Below are 22,363 nucleotides of genomic sequence, written 5' to 3'. Positions count from 1 at the left end.
TGTGCATTTGTTGCACGTTGTTGGTTTTATTGCAAGAACCTGTAATTGTTGGGTGCATCTGTCTTAACCAAAAATGAATGAATCCTGCAGTCTCCAGACATCCATCTCAAGTGTCTAAAAGTGCTGAAGTTCTGATGTGATGTTGGCATCTGATAAATCTCTAGTTCCTGCCGCTGTTGACCCAGCAAGATGGCCCATCATGACATTGTCAGTGTGGCACTTCTGCTGAAGAGCTCAAAAGACTTACGTGTTATGTCACTCCCAGAAATGGCCTTCGGTCACAGATTCTCACATGTTTAGATGTTGGGAACTTTGGCATCTTCTCCAAGTATCTTCGGGTAGCCAGAGCCTTCTTGCTGAAAGGCCAGGTCGGTGAGTGTGTCTGTGCAATAAGCTCGGTACGTTTTTAAGGGAGGAGAACGTGAATGTCATGGGCTCCAAGGTCTAGTTGAATACCTGTGCCAGGAGACCTGTGCCCTAGACCTGGCTTTGCCTAGCCCCCAGGGCTGCCTCTCTCCCCAGAAGTTGGGCATACATATTTCACGGCCTGAGACTAGATAACCAGAAAAGAAGAATGAGCAAATACCTAGTTTACACATTTTTGACTAGCTAACCATGCAGGTGATTTGGAGGTCTTTCTTTGATTTTTGGCCTTTGTGATCATGTTCATCTGCAAATGAACATGAATTCAGCAAGTATGTTTACATTTCCTACACTGGAAGAAAATTTAGGAGTGCGAAATTCAGTTAACGTTTCCCAGTACTATCACCAAACTAGCAAACTAATTTAAGATGACAAATAACCAACCTTTACAATAGAACTGTAGATGAAACTCGAATTCAGGACTTTTCCAATTGTTGGAAATTGAATTCAAGTCTTGAATTCAATATGAAGCATTGAAGAAAATGCCTAGGAGGAAGTTAGGATACCAGAGGAGTAGGGCAGGGCTAACCCTCCTGGTGCTTCCTAAAAACCGTTGTGACTTTTGCCATACTGGTACATGTACTATTATTTTCTTTATTTTTTTTCCTACATGATTTCACGTATTTTATTTAAATGAAGTACTTTAAAAAGAAACTCTGTGTCACTGCTCTAAATGGAAAGCCAGCATCACCCAACTGACACAAGTAGAAAATAAGATGAAATCATAAAAGTGATTTCAAATTTAGATATTGTTGGCCCCAAGCTCTGAGACTGAGAATTTTCTCTTTTAAGAAGGGAGATGGGCAGGCGTTCAAGAGTTGCTAAGCAATCAATGGTACTGAAAGAAAATGTTCTTCCAATGTTCTTCAGTAACCTAAAATTATATCAGGAATCACTAGAGGGTTCATTGTGCATATTTTTGGAAGACACTCATCTGGTCCCATTTGCTCATCTCATGGATGAGAGCTTGAAGGCCGCTGAGAAGTTAAGTGATGGTCTTCATCTCCCCGCTAATTAGCAGCATGGTTGACCCTAGAGAAGTGGTCACCAACTTTGCCCCCTAGGGGCTATATGGCAAGGTCTGGAGACATTTTTGACTGTCGCAACTGGGAGATGTCACTGGCATCTACTGAGCCGAGAACATTGATGCTGCTCAGTGTCCTACAATGTGTAGGACAGCCCCTCCACCTGCTCCAGCAAAGAGCCCTCTGGACCCAAATGTCAAAGTGCTAAGGTTGAGAAGTCTGGCCTTCTTGCGTCTTGGTCCCCTGTCCTTTCCCCAGCACTCTCTGCGGCCTCTCCTACTTGATTGCAAACGGATTCCATTTCCAAAGGATCTTCATTCAATAGCCATTGCTCGCACTGTGGAATGGTTGGGAGAGATCTCAAATTTGTGAGGCCCCTGAGCTATTTAATGGTAAAGGTCTCAGCCTTCGGGTCACTGAAACAATTTCTTGAACATGTCGCATTTCATTTTTCCTGTTATTCATTGGAAGCAGCTTGGATTCTGATCGTGGCAGAACCTCCTCCTCTTCTGCCTCCATCCCTGTACTAAATGGAGGGAGTGTGGGGGGATGGGCTTTCTCGAGGTGAAACTCTAAGGTGTTTTGCATTCATCCAACAACATCAGAGATGAATTGGTTATGGACTGTGCACTCAAGGGGCGTCATCCTAGTAAGGGCAGTAGGATACATCCACACGTTCTTTATGCTGCCAACCCAGCAAGAAATTTACAGAAGCCGCGAGAGAGCTGTCAGGTAGATGCTATAGGGAGGTACAAGAAAATAAATCTATTCCACCTAGTGATACTGGAAACCAGTGGATCTAAAGCTTGTATGGATGCCTACGTTCATGACATTTCTGAAACATCTAAGGCAATGGGCATACCCAATCTTGTCCCTAATTATGAACTTGATTCTTTGCCTGCTTATTTGATAAAACTTTGCTTGCTTGCGGCTTGGTTTCATGCAAAGTCCTGCAGCCTTTGCAGGTGTGTGTGGGGTGTACACCGTGGGGCTGGGCTGGAGTCCGGTTTCCGTATAGACTCGGCCCTCGGAAGCGAGGAGTGCATTTATTCTGTTCGCCTTTACCCGCAGGTGTGCTCCATAAAGGTTGCTTGTCCGGGCTCTCTGAGGCTTTGACAGGTGGGTAGGACCTCCAGCTCCCCTCTGCCTTCCTCCCTGGTCGATTGTGTCTATCGATGGGCTGGCGGCTTCCACGGCGCATTCGGAAGCCTGGTAGGTGATGACTGATCACCTTTGAGTAACTGTTTCTGAAAATCACACTCCACGCATGGCCCAGAAACCAGTCGGGTCACATAGTTTGAGGGGGCTGGCCTGGGCCCCCAGGGCTGCCGGGCGCGGTGATTGGGGCAGTCACCGGTGCTTGGGCCGGGGCCTCGGGGCAGCCGAGTGAAACCACCTGCCGTCGGGCTGTAGAATCCAGGAGCCTGGCGGGAAAGGCTCCTGCTAGGGAGCTTGAGGATTTCAGTTTGATTTTTTAAAACTTTCTGCGCATTCTTTTCTGGTCTCAGTTAAATAGCTCTTTTTCCCCACCCCCTCTCTGTTAGGATTTTCTGATAAACCCAAGTAGCCGGGCAACCGTTGCCCACACGGCTTCCGCAAGTGAAATAATCAGTCTTTCAGCTGACGGCTTGCCTTTCTCCCGAAATCGTAGATCTTTCTCTCTTTCCCCAGCTTGGTTCTCACGTGTCTCCAGACATCCCAGAGAGACAGGAAGGAGGAGGGATGATTGTCCCGATTTTGCCGATGGAGATGATAAAGCGGCATCAACGCCAGGGGGGCCCCCGCTGCCCCTGGGGCCAGCTCGCTCGCCTTCCCGACGGTGGGGCCAGCCAGGTTCTTCCCCTCCAGCCTCACTGGGGGTGAGTTTCTGCCCCCCTTTCTCTCCGTGGCAGTTAATTGATCTCTACGGGCCCATCTGCCGGCAGTGTCCATACAGTTCCTTTCTACGGATGACGACACTGATGCACAGAAAAGCTGCAAAAACAATGACATTCTGATGCATGTGACAATGCAGACGAGCCTCGAAGACATCATGATGAGCGGAATGAGCCAGACACAAAAGCACAGATATTGTGTGATCTCATCAATAAGGAATAATTAGAATAAGCAAAGCCATAGAGGCAGAAACTATAATACAGGTTACTAGGGTTTGGAGTTGGGGGGTAGGGAATGGGGAGTTAAAGCTTACATTGCACAGCATTTCTATTTGGGTTGTTGAAAAAGTTTCGGTAATGAATGGGGTGATGGTGGCCCGCTGTTGTGATTAGCAGCACTGAATTACATCTTTGAATGTGGTTTAGCGAAGACATTGTAGGGTGTATATTTACTAGCGTAAAATTTAAACACAGAACAGAACTGTACAACACTGTGGACCTGTTGTAAATATTACATAATGCAATTATAAAAATGTTCTTTCATGAATTATAATAAATATACCACACTAATGCAAGATGTGAACAGGGTGGTATATGGGAACTCGGTATTTTGTGCAGGGTTTTTCTGTACGCCTACAACTTCTTAAAAAAAAAAAAAGCTTGCTGCCCGAGACTGTGCAGCTTAAAAATGTGAGAGCTGCAAATCATACCCCGATCAGAACGCCCATCCTTTCCACTAAACCAAGTAGGTCTGTGGCCAAATTTAATTGTACACACTGAACATATCTCTATTGTAATAACTATTATAAAATGATACCATTGTTTTCAGTGTCATCATTTCCTACTATGTCTTCGACTCTGGGAAGCCTGGGACCTGTCTTCTCTTCTTTGTATTTTTGGAATCTGGTCTAATACTGGCACACAGTAGTTGCGCAATCAAAATTTAAATACTTTTGTGGCATGCAAATGATTTTAGCTAGAGGTCTGTGCATGTCTGTGTCTTTTGTTTTGTTGTTACAAGGTTGCTTGAAGGCTCTGTGGTGGTTTTTCCTTAAGAAAACCCCTTCTTCTCTAAGGGCTGTTGTGGCCGTCTCTCTCTGGGTCCGTTAGTTGCAGTGTGGGCAAGGCGAAGCCCAGGCTGGTGAGTGTGCTGCCCCACACCTCCCACAGCGCCCTGGTTCGCCTTCTGTCATCTCTTTACCCGCTGGACTTGGGGGAGACCTGGAGAGCAAATCTAGTGTGTACCACGCAGCCTTTCCAGGGCTGCTCATTTGTCTATCCATAAGAGACTTCGTGACACGGGCAGGCTTCTTTGTGTCGAATGGAGAGCCAGGTGGGAGCCGTCCACAGAATGTCCCAGATGCGCCTGGGGCTTTGGAGTGCCTTGGTGGGTCTCTGGGAGAGCAAGGAGCAGCAAGGATGGATGAGTGCTGTCCAGCCACGTTCTCATCTGCCAGGGCGTCTGTATCCATTAAATATTGGGGTCCCATATAAGACTTTAACGATGGGGGAAGGGGACTGGAAAGGTTTTTTTAAATGAACATTTACAGAGTATTTATTACTCTCGCCACACTTTTAAGTGCCTTACAAATATTAACTTATTTAACCCTCAGCACAGCCTTTTAGTTAGGTATATTCTCATACCAATTTTCCATGCCACGTGGAACTTGGCAGCATAGAGACGTTAAGGCATTTGTTCAAGGTCACACAGCTTGTAAGTGATGGAGTTTGGATTCAAACTCAGCTGAGTTTGATTCTGGGCTCTGCAACTTTAAAACGTTTGGCAGCCATCAAAAGAATTCAGACCAGACTACCCTCCGACTCCTAAGTTGGTTGCAGTAGCCCTACCCAGCTGGGTATCGGTTCAGGAAGTTGCTCTTCTCTGGGTGGGGGGCAGCCTGGGGTAGGTTTTGGTGATAGCCAGAGGGGCTGGGTGCTGGGAGAAGGAAGAAGGGGGAAGGCGGGCTGCAGCACTGCCCTGTGACCATCTCCCTCCTTGCCAGCCCAGATGCTGCTGCCCACCCCCACCCCCAGCCCCAGTCCAACCCAGGGAGCTGGGAGCCACCTTCTCCCCAAGCCTCCGGGAATAGCTCTTAAGTGGGGATTTGCCAATCAATAAATCAAGGCACCTGAAAAACAGAAGAGGGGAACCACACTGGCTTTTCCCCTTCTTCTTGATTAAAACAAACAACATTGTGAAATGTCAACCTGTCAGTCGCTTGGAAAGTTTGCGGCATGGAAAAGGCCATTACCCAAATGGCTTTTTAAAAGTATGAGCATTTGCCTGGCTAAACGGTTTTTAATTAATGCCCCAAGTTCACGTTAATAACTATTCATAGCTCGGTGAGCTAGGCCTGGGGTGGCGCTTAGGGAACTTTGGTATCTCTGGCAGAGGCAGAGTGTTGACCTGATTGGCAAGGGGACCCATGGCTGGCTTCACGGACCTAAGTGTCCCAAGAGTCCATCAGAGGGTAAGGATCAGGGGGGAAGAATCTGGGGCGAAGTCAAGGGGTCCCATGGCATCCTGAGAGCTTGTGTTAGCTGAAGTGTTGCTGCTAGCCCACGGCTTCGGGGGTCTCCCAAAATGTGCCCCCCACCCCCTCATCTGATGAACACACTTCTCAGGGGATTCTTTGGGGAAAAAAATAGTGCTTGGGGTCACACCATTTCAGCTTACCTCCCTGATTTTCTGTGATCTCATTTTTCCTTAAAATATCATTGGAAAAGTGTTTTTGGGTTGAGCATTTAATTTTCCATTTAAACATGATGAAGCCGAGACACGGGGGCTCAGGCTTGGCTGGAGGGTGGTGGGTGGACCTCGGACCTCGCCTGTGGTCCAGGCTGGGGAGCGGACTCAGCCGTAGGGATGCTCGACCTGCTTTCTGATGGGTCTGAACACCGAGGGTCAGAGACGTGGTTTTCAGTGAGAGGACCCCACAGGCTCGTAAACTTTTCATTCTTACTTTTTTTTTAAGCTCAGTGGGTTGGGCTCCGTCTTTAAGCTCACATTAGAGACTCTGTTCAGGTGTTAGAGACTCTGCTCAAGGAAGCTCCAAGGGAGAGCGCAACGTCACATGAGCACTAGCAGCTTGAGATAGAGCGTGATTGGAAAGACTTGAGCAAGTCCAGCTCTTCTGGCTTGGCCATCTTGGAGCTCAGTCATTGTTGAGGTCGGCCATATACGTTTGTGGAGTACTGTAGGCCACAGGGCATGTGGCACATAGTATGTCCTCAGCTGATTGCAGCTCCACTTATTTGTGACTTGTAGACTATGCAAGCCTGTAGGAATTCAAAATGAGGTACGGAGCCTGCCCTAACGGGATGTAAGATCTCCTTGGGGGAGAGATGGCAGATAACCCGTTGTCCCACCCCCATTATCTTATGCTTAGTGTCGCACGTGGGTTACACGCAGTAAATGCTATGGCCCCAGCGTGCGTCATCACTGGGTCTGGAAAACCAGGTGGCTTCTAGAGGGAGGTGGGCCTTGGGCTGGGCTTAAAGGGAGGTGCTGGGAAGAGGCAGAGCAGGTGAGTGTTGCAGGTGTGGGAGCTAAGATTAGATAAGGTGCCTGTAGGGAAGTCCTACAAACAAGGCAGGAGAGCGAGAAGGAGGGCCCAGAGCGGAGGTGGCCTCTGATGCCAGGTGGAAGGACTTGGTCTGCACGTGGAAGGCAGTAGGGAGCCAGTGACTACTGTTGAGCAGAGTAGCTGCACTGATTGCAGCTGTAGAATGATCAATTGGATGAGCTAGGTTGTCTGGACTGGAACGGGCAAACCTGAAGTCAGGCAGGCCAGATGGAGGGTTCTTTCAACAGTGGGAGGTAGAATAGCAAGGGTCCACTGAGATTTGCCCCTGGAGCTGCAGGACCTTGGTTCAAATGTTGATTCAACTACTTGTTGGTCGTGAGATGCCGAACAAGTGTTAAATCTTTCAGTTTCCTTATCTGTCACATCAAGATACAGCTATTCATTCATTAGTTTAGTCCAACAAAGGTTTATTTCAGGTGCTGATCATACAATAGGGGGCAAAATAGATAAGCTCCCTATACTCCAAAAGCTTATAGCAGAGTGGGCAGGGACACACACAAAAATGAAATAAATACGATAATGTCAGATTTGATCAAGTGCTGGACAGAACACAGGAGGTTGGACTGCCTGGGTGACCCCTGTCATCAAGTCTCCTTGGAGGGTCTTCTGGAGGAAGCACCGTCGGAGTGGAGACTTTGAAAGTGAAGGAAAGCAGCAAGTGCAAAGGCCCTGGGGCACCAAAAGAGCTCAGAGCTTTTGAGTGCCTAAAATAGAGACAATGAGTAGAAGTAGAGCGGACAAGTCACAACGTGACCCAAGAAGAGGGAGGATGGTGGAGGAAATTAAGTAACACCTATAAAAGGCTTGGACATAGGGAACACTTAATAAATGACATTATTATTATGGGAACATCGTGGACCTGAGGCTGACGAGGTCCTGAGCTGTTATTGTGGCTATGGGAACACAAAACAGAGGATGGGTCATGCGGAATATTAGCAGAACCGGACATAGTGACTAACTAGATATTAGGGGAAAGTTGGCTTTCTGGGTGGCTGAGAGAGTGAAGCCAGGGTCACTGAAATGGGGAGGTCCAGAAGGGAGTCCAGTTGCGGTGGAAAGACGGGGCTCCGTGTTGGAAGTGGTGAATTTAAGATTATAATAGGAAGCAGCCGTCAGCCTACCCTGTGGGCAACTGACGGCGTGGGGTTTCAAAGGCATGTCAGAAGCAGGGCTTCGAGGCATCTCTATGTGAGAAGGCATGGAGGGGAAATCAGTGTGGGCTGAGGGAGGAGCTCTTGGCTGTGCTGGAGCCAGGAGGAAGAAGGGGAGCCAGGAAAGAGGTGGGGGAAGCTTTGGGACCTGGTATCTTGAACAAGGTCCCCATCCTCACCGGCACTCCCATTGGAGGCCTGGGGAGGCTGGCGGGAGGATTCCAAGGACCCCACTTCTCAGGCCCAAATGCACTCTCTTTTTCGAGCCCATGTAGGGCAACAGGGCTTCTGCAGGCGGGGTTGGGGGAGCGTGCCCCATGCTGCCAGCCAGGGCTGGCTTAACAGGCCTGGGGACGCCTGTGGGGCTTCGGGTCCTGAACCCAAATGACGGTGTCCTCAAGGTTCTGTCTGTAATGGCACAGTCATTTCGGAAATGCCACGGAGCAGGCCTGTTCAACCCCATGGCCTGCAGCTGTCATGTGGGCGAGGAGTCTCGGTCAAGTTCACAGTTCAAGCCAATATTGACTGTACCCTTCAGTGGAAGGTGCCACTCTCCTGTCAGTGAAGTCCACGGCGGCCTCTGAGCTCACCCTGCAGCACATCCGATCCCCGCCACCTTGTCTCACTCTCTGGGTGGGGGGACATGCTAGCACCCCCAGAGGGCACCCTGGCCACGTCTCACCTTGAACCCCGGCTTTGGAGCTGCCCCAGATTTCCAAGTGGTTTCTGATTTGGCAAGCCACCTAGCAACTTCTGTGTTTGCAGTTTTTAAAAATTGCACGTATGGGTTTATTTCCATTTCAAAACAATGCATGCCCATTTGATTTTTATTCTTTTTAGAATACTCTAGAGGTTTTTTTTTTCCCCTTCAAAAATAATGCCTGTTTATTTTAGACATGCAAAACTGAGAAAACAAATCACCCATCAGCCCTTGACCGAGAGAGGAGTACTCCCGACCTTTTGCACATTTGTTTTTTATAACCTATGCAATTCCTGTATTTTTTACAGTAAGAGCAATAGCTCATATTTTTTGATTGCTTACTATGTGTCAGGAAACACACTAAGCACTGAATGCATGATTTAATTTCATAAATTTCATACCAGTGGCCAGCAGAGATAGAAGCCAGCAGAGCCCCTATTTTATGTCCTCCAGTAGGAGCGGTAATAATGATGGTTGGTAACAGGTCCAGGGGCTCACCAGGGACATGGAACGGTCACTACTGCTGTCCCCATTTTTCTTTTGAGAAAAACGGGACACCCAGAAAGTTGGCCAAGTCACACAGCCAACAAGGGGCCAGGTTCGGATTTTAGTCTTGGACTTGCTGATTCCAGAGCCTGTGTGTATGTGTGTATGTGTGTGTGTGTGTGTGTGTATGTGTGTGTGTGTGTGTGTGTATGTGTGTGTGTGTATGTGTGTATATGTGAGAGAGAGAGAGAGAGAGAGAGAGAGACACTTTTTTTGTATGTGTGATATGATTTTAACCACGTGTTGTTCATCCATTGCAGTTTGATTGGCTCTTTCTTGTTCTCTTCTCTGCCGCAGCATCCCTCAGCTCACAGCTGAAATGGCTGCTTCATCATGACGCTCACATCACTGAAGGTTGTGCAGGGGGAGGGGCTTTTTATTTACTGCTTCCCGCTTCCTTCCAAGATTCCTCAGTGCACTGGGCACAGGACGGGTATTATCTCGTCCCAGAAAGTGCCTGCTTGTCTCATCCACTTTGGAATCGAGGTCTGAGGTTTAGCCACAACTCTTTGCTAAGCCTGAAAACTCCAGCTAACAATGAGCTTGTCCCTTCCTGCCTCCTTTTAACCACTCCTACCCTGGTTCTCTAGACTCTTTCATTTTTCATTAGAAAAGTTGTAGGTTTACAGAAAAATCATGCAGAAAATACAGAGTTCCCATACATACCCCCCATTATTAACATCTTGCATTGGTGTGGTCCATTTGTTGCAATTGTTAAAAGAATGTCATGATAATTGTGCTCTCCTGGGCTCTTTATGGACTAGGCACAAGAAAACAGCGGCTTCATTGCTTTAAGGCAAAGGCAGTTGTTTAGAACGAGGTTTGTTTTCCCATGAAGTCATTGTCCTTGAATATATAGTAATGACATATGTATGTATGTATATATGCCTGTATATGTACATATCCCTATACATACATACGCATATATACATATATGCATTTACAAATGCACAAATGCACACACACTTATTTTACAGGTGAAGTTGTCCACATACAGTAAATCCATAATCCAAAGTGGAGTTTAGCTACCATGTCACTTTGATTAAAGGACAAAACACTGTAGCCTCTGTACATAAACCTGGAAAAGCGCATACCTTATCTTTGAGCTGGGTCAGTCTCACATAGAAGGACATTTAAATCGTTCCGTGAGTAGAGCATGCTGGTAGTAAATGTGGGGAAGGTGGCCTCGGCCCCTGCAATCATGCATCGTTTCTCCCACAGCCCCTGTCTTCTGAGATGCCTGATGAGATGTGTGTGCTCATAACCTCCGTTCTGACTGGTGCCACGTCCGCTGAGCCCGGAGCATGCGCTCCTCACATCAGCAGGCCCGACTTAGGAGCTTAGGGAGAGAAGTAACTTCCCCAGGGGATCCCCAAGAAAAGTGCAGAAGGAAAGAGGGGAAAAATCTCGTTGCCTCGCCGCAGGGTTTGTCTTTGTTAGATCAAGTCTAATCCTCGCTTACTGTCAACGTGTCCTGGCATTGTGACACCCATTCTTCGGTGATCTAAGCTGTTTGATGTGCTAAGGAAATGAGCACCAACGTCTGTTAATAACCGTCACCTCTTTAAAGATTCCTTGGAGAGGAAAGAAAAAGAGAGAGTGAGAGGGCGGGAGGGAGAGAAGGAACGTGTGTTTAGAGAAGTGTTCGCCAAACAAACATTTCAGACCTGGGCCAAATTAATTCGAAGGTAAATCAGCACCTGGGAGTGCCAGTCCTTTTGCTTCCCTTGTATACAGGTGGTGCCAACTAATTAATAGCTTGGTTTGGGGCTCCCCAACTTTTCTCCCTAACAAAAACTACTTGCGTATATAGGCGTCCTAGTGGCCTTTGATTTGATTTTAGCTGGAGTTCCAGAGCGCATGGGAGAGATCACTGGACAGGGGGTTTGTCCGAAAGCCAAGCCAGGGCGGCTAATGGGGAGGGGCGGACACACAGAAGGGCCTTTCCATCCTCCTTGGACAGGAAAATGAAAAAGATAAATAAACTGTCATCCTGACCTGGGGGCAAATCCTAGTAAAGATCTAGGTTAAGTTCTCCTGCAGATCCAACCCTCGAATCCACTGTGAAAATTAGATGGTTCTGCGGCACTAATTTGCCCGATCCGATTGTGTAATTACCTTTCATAGGCCGGGTTGAGATGTGCACTCCCCGTTCGTGCTGCAGGGGATCAAGCTGGAGCTTTGGGGCTCCTGGTTGCTGCTGGGTCCCGCCTGCCTGTGCCTCTTAGCAAACAAGCCGGGGAGGTGGCAGCTCGAGCCTCCGCCCCATCAGAAACGGGCCCTGTGTTCTGGGGTCTTGGGTGAACTGGCCCGGAGTGGAACAGCACGCTGGCGAGGAGTTGGGAGAAGGGCTCCTGGCCAGCTGGGAGAGTTTTCCAGAACGCACGGCCGAGGTCATTCAGCAGCAGGGGCTCTCACTGAAGGCTGGCGAGTTGGGAGACTGGCAGGAAGTGAGGAGGTTCGGGGCCCAGTTAGGGTGTTCGTGGCCCTAGGAATTTTGCCTTCCCCGGCCCCTTCCACCATAAGAAAATGTGAACATTTCTCTGTCGTGACTGCGTTTGCTGTAAGGGTGAATTTAATGCAAGGTGGGGCCATTCTTATACAGGCACTAATAGTATAGGCTTTTCCCCCCCCTTCTGATTTCAAAAGAAATTAAAATTAGAACATTTCCGTGGGTGCCTAAAATAGCGTGGGCCTGGCCGCTGCACCTCCTGCCTGCGATGGAATGGTCGGCCCTGGGTAAGTTCTAGAAACTTGGTCTCCTGAGAGCCGCTTCTCCTGTGCTGTGGGCGTTGCTCCCTCCGATTTTAGACCGAATAGAAGGTCCAAGAACTCACCCCGCCGTCCCTCCTCTTCCGTGGGGTTTAATTGGCTCAAGAAGGGGCCCCAGCTCAGAAGGGTTGAAACCCACGTCCCAGCCCAGTTGTTCTTCCTGCCTCCTCTCCTGCAGCAGGGTGCGTTCCGCGGGCGGGGGGTGAGGCCGCCCCCCCGCGAAGGTGGCGGGTTTGTGGGGCCCTGCGCCTGGCGCAGACGATGTCCTTCCGTGGCCTCTCGCCCGGGGATTTCTGCATCTCTGTTCCTCTGCCAGCTGTTCCCTCCTGGCTGGAGGCAGCTGGGCCGAGGACCACGAGGTGTCTGTGTGGCCTGAAGCATCCCCTGGGGGTCAGGGAGGATGGTCAGTGTGAGGGCCTGGGGGGGTGGGACACGGAGGGGCCTCTGGGTGCAGGCCGTGGAGGTTTGGGGATGGGCGTGGCATGCTGCCTTCGGCCTGCTTCCAAGGGAAAGCCACCCACTCCCTGTCCCTGTGCCCATCCGTGGGGTGCAAGGTGCATGCAGCCACCGCGGCCTCCACGCTGGCAGGCGCTGAGGCCAGCTGGCTGCAGGCAGCAGCTGGAGCCACGTCCCAAGCGGGGTCCCTGGCAGGCCCTGTGTCTCGGCTGCCTGGGACCACCGTGCCGATGAGTGAAGCACAGGGGAAAGAGACCCCGGTCATTTTAAGGAAGCAAACAGAAAGAAACCATTCTGTTGATGCACTGACCCTTCGAGATGCATTTCAGGCTAGAGGTCAGATGGCCTAGAACCAGATTCCGGGAAGGGGGGCGGGGCGGCCGTCCCATGGGCTGTGAGTAATAGCTTTCTCACCCATCTGGCACTCCACAAGTCAGCTGGGCACATCTCCTGGGGCCTACTGGGGAAGCAGTGGCTGGAGAGAGGGGCGGGGTGAGCTTGCCTGAGGTGCCTGGGGGCATGGGGGATGCCTGGCGTGGCAGGGGGTTCTGAGTCCTTGCTACTCCAAGTGTGGTCTTGGACCACCGGCGCTGGGTTCACCCAGAAACTGGCTGAAATGCAGATGCTCAGGCACCGCCCCAGACCTACTGGATCTGAATTTTATCAAGGTCCCCAAATGATCCTCAAGCTCTGGGGCCTATTGGACTTAGCTGGAGAACTTCAACCGAATCCCAGACCCAGTCCTCTCCCCACAGCAACCAGAACCCCAGGGGTAGGACGCAGCCGTCGCCTTCGCAGATGTGGGGCCACCCCACGAGCCACCAAGCTGGGACCCTCTGCCCAAGGCTCCCCTCCCTGCCGGGACCTGGAATCTCTCCTGGATGCCCCTGCTGGAGGGAGCCTGGCCTCCTGCGGCTCTGCTCACAAACCCCTCCCCCTGCTTAACTAATTCACAATACATTTCCTTGTAAATGATGATTCTCAACGAGCAGCATTATAAAAGGATGTGCCAGGCCAAATGATAGACTTATTTCCCAAGACTTCAGTCATTCTGGAACTTTTTTTTGTTCTTTCCCTGTTATTTTTTTTTTCCTCTCAGTATTCTTATTTATAGTTGTGCAACTCATAACAATACGTGCTGTTGTAAAAACAACAAAACTTTTATATTACACACAAAGTTGTCCTTCTTGCTCTTGACGGTGTCAGGACAGTAGACGTAGAGCTGGCCTAGGCTTTTCAGCCGTTGCGTGGTATCTCATGGCAGGATGTGTCGCGATTATGAACTGTTCCGTATCGATGCGCCAGCCTGTTCCCTTGTGACAGGTTTTCTAGCATTTGCCAATCGGCGTTGAGTTGGGACCCAGCATTACGTGCTTGTCTGGGGCTGAAATGGTCAAGGTTCTTTGCCCTTCCTCGGAAGCCCCGAGCTGCAGGCCAGGTGGGTCCCGGGGTGCTGGAGGAGCCCCACCTGCGAAGGCCCGTCGTCGCTGTCCCAGGGGCGGCGGGCTCGGGCGTGGGCTGCCTGGGGGGGTGGGTAGCACTCAGCGCCCGTCCTTGGTGACTCCAGGAACCGCTGGAGCAGTGCAGACCTGGGGAGGTGTCTGTGTGTGCCCAGTCAGAGAACAAAACACCAACAGACAATCCTCTCTTGTGAGTGAAGGTTACAAGTTTTCTGTTTCAGATCTGATGGTTTTCTTTTTTCCCTTTCTCTTTCTTCTCTCTGTTTTCATTCGCCAACCTGAGGGTCTGGAGTGATTCCTTTCGAATGGGGCTATTATCTCTCAACACCTTTTGAAATACTACTCTTCCTGGTGTCTGAATTAGGTTGGACAGGGCTCGGATTCAAAGCTTAAATATCTACTTGAGCAACAAATATGTCGAGATCTGTGTGCATTGACTCGGTAATTATGTGGATGGTGTGGAACAGCCGTGCTCTCCTGAAACCCACAGGGGAATGCACAATTAATTAATACAACTCATATTTATCGAGTGATTAGTAGGAGCTGGGCGTAGCGCTAGATGCTTCTCAAGCATTTTGAATCCAGATGTACCTGATGGGTCAGAAAGTATCAAAATTCAGAAATAGTATCAAGGAGTTTTTGAATCAAAGGCCTGGTAAAAAGAGAGAAAAGGACATGAACGACAGAGAATTTTGTAGTAACAGAATTAAACACCTGTGAGACTGCTGTGTCCTTGGGAGGCTGTCTGGGCTCCAGGGACCATGTGCTCTATCTGTTAAGCTTGTAGATGAGTTTCATTAGCCTGATTCTTGGTATGACTCTCCCCTTATTTTTTCCAGGTGGCATCAGAGGTCTGTGGTCAAGTAGGTGTGGGTTTCGAACCAGGAAAGACGGAGAGGCAAACAGGTGAGTTGCCCACAATTGTACATAGCCAGCATGCCTGCGGCCCTCCTTGCTTCGGGGTCTTGCTCTTTATGAGACACAGCCCCCCAGCTCTGCGCTCCCTGCGTGCCTGCCCACAGAAGCCTGGAACCCCGCGTCAGTTGGTACCCGCCGGCTCAGTGGCGAGTGGAGGCCAGGCTGGGCTTGCGCGGCTTTCCTTGGATGAACCCTTTCATCTCCTCCCACCCCAGGATGTATATGCAGCCTGCCAATGAGGAAATGAGGCACAGTTGTGGGGGAGTCAGGACCCAAAGCTGGTCCCTGCACCCTTGCCAGCTGCATTCTGCTGCTGTATAGAGTAGACAGAGACTCACCCCAGTGCCAGGGCCACCTGCGCCCGCTCCCGCTGCCTGCCCTACCCGTGTGGAGTTGGCATCAGGGCACACGGGTCTGGAGCCTGCAGGGAGAACCAAAGGCAGGGGACTTCAAGGCCGCAGGTCCCGCAGATAGAGGAGTGGGTGCTTCGCTCCTGCTGGCCCTCGGGAGCGCAGGGACGGGGCTGCGGGCTCAGTGGGGTCTCTGGGTTTTCCCACACGGCCGTGGGTCCCTCCCTGACTGCAGGGACTGCTTTTGCCAAGAGATGTCAGGACTCCACCAGTCACAGCCGTTGTAGTCGTAGCTTGAGTCTCAGTCCTAGGTCCGTTTCAGCAGTGCCCACGTGGCTGGAAGCCCAGAGCCCGGGCATGTGTGATCGGAGGCCACACATCATCCCTGTGTGCCTTCTGGAGCCTGGCGGGAGGAGCACTGCAGTCTCAAAGTGGCGTTTTGGAGCTGGAAAGATGACGTGGCGGATTTGCTGCTCTTGGCTTAGCCGAGCAGTGAAAAGCGTGGCCTTGGGCACCCAACAGCCTGGTTTCAGATCCCACTTCTGCCACCTCCTTGCTTTGGGTAGGGGCTGTCGACCTTCAGTTCTCTGGACTGGGTTTCCCACGCTTCTGAAATGGCTGGGATAAGGAGAGCCCCACCCTGTGGTGGGGGGAGTGAGGGAGTGCAAATTAGCACCGGGGACACTTGAGCGTGCAATAACCACTGGCTTTTATTTCACCTGACTGGCTCTGGATATGACCTTGGGCCCTTTATCAGGCCTCAGTTTTCTCGTCTGTAAGATGGTGATGTGATGCCCTCTCTTCAGGGAAGGCCGAGAGTTGAATGAGGGAATAAGAAGTGCAGGTCATAATAGATGCGACCTAGTTCCTCATTTCTCTTTTGCTGTGGTCAGTTAGAAGGAAGGCGGTTGATGTTTTTGACTCCCCCATCCAGTAAAATACTAAGGCCTGGCGATTGTGCCGCATTGATTTTCAGGTTTGCTCCTTCTCCTGCCTTCTCCCAGCCACCGATCTGGTCTTGGCTTTCACAGCACAAGCGGGATACCCACAGGGGCTCCAGCCTTTGGACTTCCAGTCTCTCCTCCCCAAAGTAATCCTACTTGCACCTTCCCTGTGTCACCATCTGTGTGCCTCGTCTTCTTAAAGCCACAACATCGAGACCCTGGGGGACTGGCCACTCCTTCACCCGCATGTCATCCCCCCACTTCTCCTCTTTCCAGCTGCCCCGGTCCATGGTGTGTCCTGTCAAAGGTCCTGTGTGAATTTTACTTGCCGTCTCGGCTCTGCCTCCCCAGCTGCTGCTGAGAGCATGGGCTGGTGGTGGTAGGGGCTGTTATTTGGGTGTTTCTTTCACTGCTCATTCTTGGGTCCCGCACAGACACAGGGCAAAGATGGTGGTGGGGATTAGCTGGCTGGAGGGTGGGATGGACAGAAGAGTTGGCTGTTGGAGTTATTCTTTAGCTAATGTCTGGATTTGGGCAGCTGGAGGGTTATGTGGTGTGGGGGTGTTCATGAGTGGCTCCGGGGGAATTTCCAGAGAAATCCTGGGCACTGCCTTTCTGAGAACAGCAAAACAACACCTTCGCTTTAGGCAGCCTTTTCCCACCTCCCCCGGTGACCCCAAACCTGGGTGCCGGCTCACTGTATGAGACCCACAGCCCTTTCCTCCCTTCGAAACGGCAGCAATTCCCTGTTCATTCATTCATCTCATAGGTATTTACTGAGTGCCTACTATGTGCCAGGAACTGTCCTCAGGAGCAAATGGGGTGTGGAATAGGACAGGAGCCGAGCAGGGCTTACTTCCCGTGGGGGAGACAAGGGACGAACAGGGCAAATAGTAAAGTAGTAAATTATCTAGGATGCAAGAAGGTGCTTTCATTATGGAACAAAAATAAAAAAGCAGTGCTTGCTTCAGTGACACGTTTACTAAAAAATTAGAACCATACAGAGAAGATGAGCATGGCCCCTGCTCAAGAATGATCATGCAAATTCATGAAGCATTTTGTATTTAAAAATAATAATAATAAAAATAGATAAATACATAACTAAATAAACAGAGATAGGAATGAGGACTCAGGTGTGCCGGGTGGGAAGTAGAGGGCAGGTGACATGTGGAATTGGACGGTGGCCTCACGGGAAGGTGGCGTGTGAGCACACACTGGAAGGAGGAAGGAGTGAGCACACACTGGAAGGAGGAAGGAGTGAGCACACACTGGAAGGAGGAAGGAGTGAGCACACACTGTAAGGAGGAAGGAGTGAGCACACACTGGAAGGAGGAAGGAGTGAGCACACACTGGAAGGAGGAAGGAGTGAGCTGCGTGAACACCAAGGCCAGAGGCAGAGCGCCTGGGCTGCTGCGGGGGAGAGAAGCCTGTGGCTGGAGCCACCAGCGCATGAAAACGCAGCCTTCAGGGAAGGCCTGTGCCATCCTTTGGGAGATTTGTCTGTTGCTCAAGCCTAGGGTGGAAAAGTCCGCCTGATGAGGCCTCAGAAGTGTGGACATGCTGTGCTGAAAATGCTCTGCTGAAAGGGCCGTGGGGGCGCGGGGACTTTACCTGCAGTCTTCTCCCAAGGCCGAGGGCACCTATGAACAACCCCACCACGCGACTGAGCGTGGGCTGCGTCAAAGACACTGCCCTACCCAGCGCTGTGCGTTCTTCGACTTCTGTCCAGATGGATGGAGCGCGTGATGAGGCTAATGTTAGTGTCGTGGCGGGTCCCGGGAGCAGGAGGGATGAGCCCTAACGCTTCGATATTGCTGATTTGCATTTATTTGACGTTTTTCCTTTCAACGCACTGCCACATGCATCCACGCACAGCCCCCAAAAGCTCCTGGGTGAGGGAGCCAGGACGAGGGACGATTTTGCAAAAGGAAGGATCTGGGGCTCAGGGAGGATGTGCGCTTCCCTGAGGCCAGGCCACCCTGTGTGTGCGGTGAGAAAAGGGGAGGCTGCGGCGGCAGGGGTGGCCTCTGCCGTCACTGTGGTTGACAGCCAAGGCTGGGGCTCTGGGGGAAAGCAGCAGGTCGCGGCTCTGAGTGTGGTGGGATGACATCACCCTAGGAAGAGAGCAGCTCAGAGGACCTGCAGATGGAACATCCCCTCTGAGTCCAAATGTGAGTCAGCGCGGTTCGTGTCCCTGCAGCAGGCTCTGTCCCCAGGCCTCTTGCTTCAGCCCTGGACACCACGCTCAGCGGCCAGGCCTGATGACTCACTTGGTCCCTGGAGCCAGCCGCCGGGGGTGGAGCTGGCCTCCTCCTACCTCGTACCCCAGTGCCATCGACGTCGCCCGGCTGGCCGCCCTCTCCAATGCGATGTGCGAGACGTGTGTCACGGGGAAAGCCCCTTGCGAAGTGCAAGGCCGAGCAGAAGCCATTGCCTCTGCAGACAGATTTCAAAATTCAGTTTGGAAAGTCCGGGGGGCTCCGCGGAGGTGACAAGGCCACAACCTCAGCTTTCCAAGCCCCGGGGACACCTGAGAGATGAGGAAGGGGGAGGAGAGAAAGTGTGCTGGAGAAGGGAGCCCCATGCCATGCCAGCCAGATGAACCAGGGTTCACCCAAAAGGCCAACGGCTGGCGGCGTGTCAGATTTCCCGACACGCCCGGCCCTCAGCCTCCGCTGTCATTTCCCCTCCTTTGGTTTTTGTCTGCCAAGGGAAGAAATAGTGTCATCCCTTCTCAACCTGTCAGTCTCACACCTGCCTGCAGCCCCTGGCAGTGAGATGCCCCTGCTGTCCCACCTGATGTCATCTGTGTTCTGTAGTCTGTTTTAGAAACAGAAAGAGGGACTTTCTGGGGATTAAAAAAAAAAAAAAGTAAATCCCCAAACTATTTCAGTTAGGTTTTTTATCCCGTTTTTAATTTTTTTTTTATTTTCATGTTTCCTTTCCTCTCTTTTATTCTCTTTAATTGAAAAATAAATTGTGAGCGAGAGCATACCAGAGTGGGGAAAGAAGAATTAGCCAGAACAATATCTGGTATCTCTTCTCGGATGACGTTTGTTTGATCGCTCTCCAGGAGACTGGTCCAGTGGGTTGACTCCAGAGCCACTTACACCCAAGCCTGAGTGCCAGGAGCTTTGCCCTCCCACCAAAAAGCTAACCATCACAAGACTCAGTTTACCCACACTCAACTCTGTTCTTCCCAAAAGTGAGAAAGCTGACTTGCTGCATCACAGTTTTGTCATTTGGCCCATCAGATCCAGAACTTTCCTTCTCTGGTCATCTTTGTTTCCAAATGGGGGATTGGAGACAATCCCCCATTGGGGGATTGGAGAGGAGGCATGAGAGCAAAGTTTAGGGGAAAGGCCAAAGGTAAAGCAGACCTCACCGAGCCTCAGGCAGGGGTGTCCACCTGCCAGGCCCTCTCTTTCTCAGAGTCCTCTCCAGACTTGTCCAGGGACGCCGAGTCCATTGTCTGTGTTGAGAGAGTGGGGCGAGCAGGGGGCGGGGGTGGAGGTCGGGTCTAGGGGATGGCAACAGGCCCAGGATATGAGGGTCAGCTCCATAGGGTCCAGGAGACCCCAGAAATAGGTCAAACTGAGGTATCAAAATGCAAGTTCGTGTTGGCCAAGGGGTGAGAGCCTGTGTGAAAGGGTTGGTCTCTGGGTGACTCAGCCCGCCAGCAACCTATAAAAGAGAAATGACTCACTTCCAACCCTGAACAAGAACTCTCAAGGCCAAGCCGCCGGCACCTGTCTCAGACGTGGTCAGTTATGAACGCTGCCAGCAGAGATTGATGGGAACGCTGCCCCGGACCGCTGGACACGGCCTGGCTATCCACAGCTCACACACAGTCTGGTCACACTTCTCCATCTGTCCCCAGATGCAAAGAGCCCACTCCCCTTGCAGTTGTACAGAGGCGTCCCTGGAGGATTCATAATCCAGAAGGGATGGGGAAGAGAACAAAAGAAATGCTTTGAGTGAGCAGGAGTCGCTGCCACTCTTTTTTTCCACTGCTGGGTGATCGGTCAAAGGAGCCACTTTGAACTTGGGCACCAAGGTGGAGTGGGCTGCAGGTGCTGCTGCCCTGCCCTACAGGTGCCCCCTCTGCAGTGCCAGCTCCTGGCGCTCCATCGGAAGTGCCGTGATTGCCTTTGGGTGGTGTGGTTTACGTCGGGGCTGGGCCCCCTCCCCCGAGAAGGGAGTCTACCACCTCCCATGGAGCCACCTGACCAGAGGTCCATGAGCACGGGTCCCTTTGGTCCTGGGTTCCCGGCAGAGGGTCGTGCCCCTCTTGCCCCATTCTGCTCTGAGGTCACCCAAACACTTCCTGTGGCTGCCTGATCGAATAGAGTGCCCACCTATCAAACCTCTGCAGGGTGGGCTGGGAAGCAGTATCTGGGGAGTAGAACCGGGGTTCAAACAGCTCTGCTTTCTACTCTTCCTCTTCCCTTCCCTGAAAAACAGAGTGGCAGCTTCTCCTCCAGCATCCCGGAGGGCATGCTTCACCATGCTTGGGGGAGACCCGGTCAGGGACAAGCCAGGCTATCCCCCTACCCCCACTATGGCCGCCTCCCCTCCACTTCCAAACTGTCAATCAAGCAGAATGAGAACAGTTGACTGAATGGGAAGAAGTGGGACATTTAGCAAGTCAGGCCCCCCAGTGGCCAAAAGGAAGTCCCAGGTCCAGAGGGAGGAGCATCACCCTATGCTGGCTGCCACCTGTGCAAAGCCCTAGTCCAGGCAGAGTGTGCCACTGCTCCTGTGCATGTTCCTATAGATGGAGCACTGGGCTGGGGCTGGGGGCAGGCACTAAGCTGTACATGCTCACAGATGGCCATGAGCAATTCATTGAACCACACAGAGTTCCCCCCACTGGGAAGTGGGGTAATAAACTCCTGTCCTGCTCACTGGCCAGGGTTTGTTTGAGGGTGGGCTGAGGTTATGGGGCATGGAGTGAGACCTGGTGAGTTGTTAGGGGCCACCCGAATTGGCTGGTGCTTACGGTTGGGCTCCCCTGGGAGGATGGCTCTATGCACCCACCTGGGACTCAAGCGCCCCTCGGGCCTCCTGCAGCTAACTCAGTCGCCTGGTGGGTGTGCTTTGTCTGGAGTCCAGTATTGACAGGAGCCTGCCCTTGGCTGCTGCAGGGAACAGCTCCTCTGCCTTCTCTTCTTTTCTTAATTGGCTGGGTAGGACCCTGCAGTTTCCCATTTGGAAATTCTAGTTGTGCTGAGTCTGCTTCAGAGTCAGTCAGATCACTGGGATGCTGGTTTAGGGGTCTCCCTGGTTTATCACCTACTTGCCATCAAAGAAGAGAGAGGCATATAGAGGTGTTGGTTTTTAGCCCGTAGTGCAGTCTGCCATGGAATTGGTCAATACATATTTGTTGGGTATACAAATAGTTCAGTTCTTCATGATTTATTTTGCCTCGTAGAATTCCATATGTTCACTGAAAGGAGGAATGTGATTATTTAAGGGGCGTCCTTGTTAGAACAAGAAGCTTTTATTTAGTGTTTTTCAGTGGCTAGCACTGTGCTAAGTGTTAAAGTCATGATCCTTGCCTTTATCAAATCCTAACTCTTTTGGGCCATCTAATTTGACCTACCCAGGATCTTCTCTAAGTCTTTCCTGATAGGTACTTTCTTCTTGGAACACTTTCAACAATGGAGGATTTTATCACTCTTAAGGCCACCCATGCTAATATTGGCAACTCATTTAGGGAGCCTCCATCTACCTCTGTATCCTGCCATCTGTGAGTCCTAGACAGTGGCCTGTGTGTCATGCAATGTGCCATTATGGTAGAATTGTGAGGTACAGACTACCAGAAAAAAGGGATTGACCCTTGGGACCTGGAAGAAACAGAAAAGACTTTGTGGTGTTGCTGAGACTTGGAGGAAAATTGGGCTGAATTAGAGAGAGGGGAGCTAAAGATGATGTTCACCCAGAACCTCAAGATGTGACCTTTCTTGGAAATAGGGCCTTTGCAGATATGATTAGTTAAGGGTCTCAGAATGAACTCATTCTGGATTTAGGACTGTCCCTAAACCCAACAACTGTGTCCTTGTAAGAGGAGAGCACACAGGGGGACACAGAGAAGAAGGTCACATGAACTGGAGGCCAAGACTGGTGTGATGCATCTACAAGCCAAGGAATGCCA

At 51.0% G+C, this 22,363-nt stretch overlaps 1 long non-coding RNA gene and 1 other non-coding gene across 3 annotated transcripts in view; both read left to right on the top strand.

Annotated features, from left to right (window-relative positions):
• Positions 1-22,363, top strand: part of LOC143687077 (uncharacterized) — a 147,529-nt gene that overhangs the window by 113,270 nt on the left and 11,896 nt on the right. For both annotated transcript variants that reach the window (XR_013177404.1, XR_013177405.1), the window contains exon 2: positions 14,834-14,900. This is a non-coding gene — a long non-coding RNA (uncharacterized LOC143687077). The remainder of the gene's footprint in view (positions 1-14,833; positions 14,901-22,363) is intronic.
• On the top strand, positions 17,167-17,274 carry LOC143689231 (U6 spliceosomal RNA). The gene has a single exon (XR_013178688.1). It is a non-coding gene; the product is annotated as a U6 spliceosomal RNA (small nuclear RNA).

This window comes from Tamandua tetradactyla, chromosome 6 (genome assembly GCF_023851605.1).
Source record: "Tamandua tetradactyla isolate mTamTet1 chromosome 6, mTamTet1.pri, whole genome shotgun sequence".
Classification (NCBI taxonomy): domain Eukaryota; kingdom Metazoa; phylum Chordata; class Mammalia; order Pilosa; family Myrmecophagidae; genus Tamandua; species Tamandua tetradactyla.
This window is presented reverse-complemented; position numbering and strand designations above follow the sequence as displayed.